Source organism: Urtica dioica, chromosome 3, assembly GCF_054948205.1.
Source record: "Urtica dioica subsp. dioica isolate 48M chromosome 3, U.dioica_male_clone48M_v1_H2, whole genome shotgun sequence".
In the NCBI taxonomy this organism is placed as follows: domain Eukaryota; kingdom Viridiplantae; phylum Streptophyta; class Magnoliopsida; order Rosales; family Urticaceae; genus Urtica; species Urtica dioica.
In genome coordinates, this window is record NC_142758.1 from 16,376,954 (window position 1) to 16,383,476 (window position 6,523).

The 6,523-nt window shown below is 38.0% G+C and overlaps 2 long non-coding RNA genes across 2 annotated transcripts; both read left to right on the top strand.

Annotated features, from left to right (window-relative positions):
- The first annotated feature begins 231 nt into the window (after positions 1-231).
- On the top strand, positions 232-869 carry LOC149402435 (uncharacterized). The gene is made up of 3 exons (XR_016296148.1): positions 232-368; positions 645-686; positions 802-869. It is a non-coding gene; the product is annotated as an uncharacterized LOC149402435 (long non-coding RNA).
- A 485-nt stretch (positions 870-1,354) lies between these two features.
- On the top strand, positions 1,355-2,949 carry LOC149402436 (uncharacterized). The gene is made up of 4 exons (XR_016296210.1): positions 1,355-1,455; positions 1,606-1,671; positions 2,409-2,516; positions 2,735-2,949. It is a non-coding gene; the product is annotated as an uncharacterized LOC149402436 (long non-coding RNA).
- The last annotated feature ends 3,574 nt before the right edge of the window (positions 2,950-6,523 follow it).

Below are 6,523 nucleotides of genomic sequence, written 5' to 3' on the forward strand. Positions count from 1 at the left end.
TCCCTTGGTGCCAATTACACGATGATGTTAGAAGAGAGAGATATGAACTGGTGTAGAAATGTAAACATAGGATAAGCTTACATTTCAGAACTAGCTAGATACGCATTGTTAATGAATAGTTGCGCTTGTGGTTTTCGATTGTCGAAAAGAGAGGCTTGGCAACAGTGATTTATGATAATGACATTTAGTCTTTATTGCTGAATTGCCAACAAAGAGGCTGTATTTGGATGCAGGTTCGTGCTACTCCGGGCCACACACAGGGCTGCGTCACTTATGTTACTGGTGATGAATCGTACCAGCCTCGCCCTAGAATGGCATTCACCGGAGATGCTGTGCTGATTCGTGGATGTGGAAGGACCGACTTTCAGGTACGCTTGATTATTTGGATTTTCATATCACACACGAAATTTGAAATTTTTGGGTTATTTGACTGTACATTCTCGGTTTTCTTGTTTCAGCAATATTGCTTCTTATTTTCTTCCGCCAAACACTTTTAACGTGTTTGGAATACTTTTTAATATGTTACACCTCATGTTTGGTTAAAATGAAATGGGATTAAGGGATATATCTTTTTTTTTGTAGCAATGTATTTCATGAGAAACATCAATACTTGTGAGGTTTTAACATAGCTACGTCTTTTGCAGGGTGGAAGTTCAGAGCAGCTCTACAAATCTGTGCATTCACAGGCATGAAAAATGATATGTATAAATATGTTATGAAGCATTTTTAGATAATTTTTTATTGAACAAATTTTGAAAAAAGATTTTATATATATATATGGCACATACATCATGGAGGCAGATTTTTACATTGCCGAAAGAGACGTTGATCTATCCTGCTCATGACTACAAAGGATTCACTGTGAGTACAAAATGAAACTGTTATCAATCACATGTCTATGCTGTAATGCCATAATCCCAGGCGGGATCGCTGCCACCGCACAGTCAGCCGCCACCGTTGAGCTCGAGGAAAACAAGACCAAGCTCAAGGATTTTCTCACAGTATGTTTGTGAACCATTTCTATGTGCATCACTTTGTGTGTTTCAGCGTACTTGCAACAAAATATAGCACAATAATATATAGTTACTTTTTCAGAGACAATACATATATTTGATTTAATTATAGGATACTCAATTAATTTCATAATTTGTGGAATCCATTTGAGAATGGTAAAGAAAAAATACATGCTCACATGCCAACCTTTGCTTATTGATCTGCCCATGGTTTCAAACTCCTTTTCAATAGGTAAGTAATATCCTATAGGGACTTAAGTCCAATAAGAGCTCAAAAGGCAGAACCAAACTCTTCACTCTTACAAACCATTCTGAGTTTACGTGTGTTCGTGTGTTTGTACGAACAGCCACAACGACAAGGATCCATAGCGTTTCAGGGAAATTCGCGTATAGTCTTCGATGTTCCCTTTGGGCTGAACACTTGGGCCTACATGCAGGAGAGGTTGGTTTTGATATTGATTGAACCTTCATAGCTATTCAACAGCATTTTATTTTTCTGTTATACAGACAAACGTTTTGTTCTCTTGATTTGGTCCTATTTAAGAGTCGTAGATAATGAAATTGACATTCCAAAAACCTGGACTCCTCTCAGATAAATCAAATCAGTGATCCTGTATCAGACACAACATACAAGGATCTGTGGGTAGCAACTGCAAAGGTGAGATCAGTTTATTTTTTTTTTTAGATCAGTTTGAATTATTTTCCACAAGTTTTTGAACTTTTTAATAAATAAATCATTTTTCACTATACCCATCATTTAAGAAAATGGATATCACAGTGGTATGAACCCAGGATTTTGATCTCGTGATACGAGAAGCTGTGATGAATTAGCGCTAACAAGAAATACTTATGAATGCAAATCTCCATGGAACCTAATAGCTTCTAGTTTTTAGAGAGATTAAGTGAATTAGTTGGAGCCTATTTTGCTAGTAAAGGGAGACTCATTTGTTCGTAAGTCTAAGGAAAATTTTGAAATAAAGTAACTAAACCCTAGTTGACTTAAAACCTTAAATTCATAATAATAATAAACATGGATAAGTTAAAATAATATTTGAATAGACCAAGTTTTTAATTAAAACCCCTAATGGCTATACATTGCATTTTGGGAAAATATACGGTTACATCGTGGACAGCATTAGAATAGCAATTAAAGCTTTCTGGCAAGCACATTTATAACCACGGGATTTGAATTATTGTTGTAGCTCCTCTTTTTTTTCTAACTAGATTCTAATAATGCTATCGAACGTTTTTGGTGGGCATACTCTGTGACCATGATTAATAGGCATCAAAGACAGCTTTATCACTCTTAGTATCTGAACAATAGTTGAGTATATTTTCTGTGATTAAGTTTGTAAGAAATAATTCTGGGAATTGATTGTTGTCCTTGGAGGAAAGGCAGCAATGCAGGCTCTCGAGGAAGATATGAAGAAATGACTTGGCTGAGATCGACGAGCAACATTCTAGGGAAGATTTACAGTGCTGTGACGTCTCTCGAAATTTGGGGTAAGCTTTACTCATTTGGTTTGTGTGTGAGTGTGTGACTCTGTACATATTGGTTCAGTTTTCACTAACACTTTTCCCACTTAGATCAAGAAGTTGGTGAGGAAGTACTTGGTCAATCTGGTATTTTTTTTTTTTTTTTTTTTTTTATAAATGTTTGTTTTAAGCTTTTATGTCATAACTTGTTTTTGATATGGTTTCTCTGATTCTCTGCTCTCAAGGTTGGCGACCAAGATAAAAAGCTCACAGAGGGAATTAGACTTTATGTCGTCCGGTCCAGCCACTCTCCCCGGTGAAACTTTATTGCGTTTTGTTTAATTATTTTTTTCATGTGAATGGGTATATTAATTTTGCATGCTAATGAACTGATATCAAAACATGCTTAATAGCTTGTTTGGCCAAGTATGCAATAAATTAGACATGAATTTTATTTGTATGACACTATAATGATATTGATTGATGATTTAATGGAATATGAGATTTATTTGGATATCATGTGTTTTTTTAGATATTCATTTATGTATTTAATTTTATATTTATTTAAATATATTTTTATTTTAAAAAATTGCTCTACATAAATAAGATGTAGTCTATATTGTTAAAATATAATTTCATGAATATAAACTACAATTAAAAAATGTAGTCTTCAAGAAAAAAGACTGGAGTCATAGCCAAATAGAATAGACTTTAGTGCTATAGATGACACAAAAACACAGTAGTCAGTCAAATTCAATTAATTAAAACTACTTTCTAAAGTTGTAGTGTTTATGCACTCTTAACTTCAACAACTACATTTTAAAGATGTAGTCTTCAACAGAAAAAACTGGAGTCGTAGGCAAAGAGATAAGACTCCAGTGCAATAGATGACACAAAAACGCCGTAGTCTGTCTAATTAAATAAATTAAGACTACTTGTTAAAACTGTAGTGTTTTTTTTCTTATGTAATTGAGTTATATATAACTACATCATAACGCTGTAGTATTTATAGATGAGACTAGTAAGACTACATCTATAAAATGTAGTTATATATTTTAACTACAGTCTTATAAAACAGATACACTACGGCCAAAAACTGGAGTCATAATCAAAGATATAAGACTCCAGTGCAATAGATGACAGTCGGTAAACTGTAGTCGACTTAAAATGACTACGGCGTTCGGCAGTAGTTAGAGGCCAAATTTCTGGTAGTATCGAGATTCGCAATATCAAAGATATGTGTATTCTTTAACTCAATTTGCTCGAAGGTCATCGATCCTACTCGTCTAGATTTAATGCAGTCAGAATTGGTGAAAACTCTCTGCTTGCTTGAAAAGTTGTTTCCACCTTACGGTGGATGTATCCAATCGAACATTACATGAAAATGTTGAAAAGCTACGTGAAGAACTACAATAGGCCCGAAGGAAGCATAGTTGAAAATTACATAGCAGAAGAGTCGGTTGAGTTTGGTTCTGAGTATTTAGCTAAAGCAGACGAAATTGGGGTACCCAAAAACACCAATTTTGATTCAAAAGCTCTATCTACAGGTATGTTTTTGACACTTTATTTGTTACTTTAAATTATGAGCGTTCTTGTTTAAGTATGTTTTTATTTATAGGTACCTATACGAGTTTCAACCGAAAAGAATGGGAGCAAGCCGGTCTCCATGTGCTACACAACGTTTCTGAGGTCACGCCATTTGTGGATATTCATTTGAATGAGTTGAGAGTGAATAATCCAAAGAAAGGCAGAAATGAAAAATGGTTACAAGAAGAGCACAACCGTTTATTTCAGAACTGGCTTGGAAAACTCTTATTTAAAGAGGCAGGACATTCATCTACATTGAGTAAACTATCTGGCGGGCCTTCCTCAATGGTTACAAGGTACACTGGTTGTTCTGTTAATGGTTTTACATTTTACACAAAAGAGAGAGACAACAAGCATCCCGTTCAAAATAGTGGTGTTACATTGTTTGCCGAAGCATTACATGTTTCGTCGGCCAAAGATAAGAATCCAAAACATGATTTTATGAACTATTATGGATACATTGAAGACATTTGGGAACTTGATTATTGCGGGTTGCGAGTCGCATTATTCAAGTGCAAATGGGCAGATAATAATCATGTTAAAGTTGATAATGACGGAGTTACAGTTGTCGACTTTAGACATCCGGCTACGAGAATGATTCATTTATTTTGGCTTCGCAAGCAAGTCAAGTGTTTTATGTTTCGGATCCAGCCAATCCAGAGTTATCGTTAGTAGTTCATATGAAAGCAAGAAATAGTAACGATGAAGAAGACGAAGACATGTCTAGCATTCCACCGTTCACATCGGGATTACCTCCTATTGATCAAGAGATGGATGATTTTGATGATGACGATGTTTCTCATCTACTTCGTAAGGATATAGATCCTATTTTTGTTTGATTTAGAATAGTTAACAATGTATTTTCATTTTGGATTTTATGTTATTCTCTTATGAACAACATTTCTACAGTGTTTGAATTTAAAATATCATTTCTAGACTCTTGCCGCGGCGAAAATAATTATTCGCCGCAGCGACTAAGTTAATACGCCGCGGCGAGATCAACTTTCCGCAGCGAGAATATGATGTCGCCGCGGCGAGGTCAACTTACAAAAAATGGAGGCTCTCGGTATGTTTCTCGCCGCGGCTAAGTGTGTTTTGCGCCGCGGCGAGAACTTTCTACAACGCTATGGAGAGCGTTGTAGAATCTCTCACCGCGGCGACTATGTAATTCCGCCGCGGCGAGAAAAACATGCCGCGGCGAGACAATCATGTCTCCGCGGCGAGATCATGTTTAAAAAAATGCATGCTCTCGGTAAGTTTCTCGCCGCGGCGACAACATGTCGCCGCATCGGGAAAATTTTATCGCCGCAGCAAGAAAATGATGTCGCCGCGGCGAGATCATGTTTAAAAAATGTATGTTTTCAGTAAGTTTCGCGCCGCGGCGATGTATGTTGTCCGCCGCGGAGAGACGTTTCTACAACGCTTGAAGAAGCGTTGTAGAATCTCTCGCCGCGGCGACTATGTAATTCTGCCGCGGCGAGATAAACTTGCCACAGCGAGAAAATTATTTCGCTGCGGCGAGGTCATGTTTTCAAATATGCATGCTCTCGGTAAGTTTCTCGCCGCGGCGATGTGAACTTTTCGCTGCGGCGAGGACTTTCTACAACGCTTTGCAAAGCGTTGTAGAATGCCTCGCCGCGGCGACGTAGAAAATACGCCGCGGCATCGATTGCACGCCGCGGCGAGTATAGTACATCGCCGCGGCGAGATTAGAGTATAATAACCTCATCATTCATATTTCACTTTCTTTCCCATTTTAAACCTGTTTTTCAACAAAAAATTACTATTCAAATAAAAAACCATCACACATTCAGATTTCACAAGCGGTAAATATTAATCAAGTCTCAAACACACATTAAATAAAACACGAGTCTTAAACATAAACATAAACAAACCAAGCGAGTCTTTATTTAAATTTAAAAAGAGTCTGAAATTGTTATTGAGGAGTTGGTGTTGTTGGTTTACTCGTCATTCGGTGGTGGTGGTGGTGGTGAGTGCGCCGGATATTGAGGAGGTGCCATATGCGGTGGCCACTGTGGTGGTGGGTACGGATAGTCGGAGTATTGAGGATATGGAGGAAATAACACCTGGTTCTCTTGGTTGATGTCCCACCGAGAGTAGAGATCGTTCAATTGGTTGATGTGAGAGGCGCCATACTCCGCTTGTTGGTGCATGTACTGTTGCGTGTGTTGGAACCCGCCGACGAGATAGTTGGAGCATTGAGCTATGTAGTCGATGGTGGCGGGGTCGACTACCGGGGGTGCTTGCAAGAACAATCGAGGCTCGTGGTCCCTCTTCCCCTTCTTCCTCCGCTTCCTCCGCTTCCTCCGCTTGTGGTTCCTCCCTAATCTTATACCGATCGATGATGTTATTCGTAATAGGCCCCATAGGACCCTTGATCGTATCCCTTTTCGAGCGTCCTACCCCCGCATTTGTACAAAGGCCGG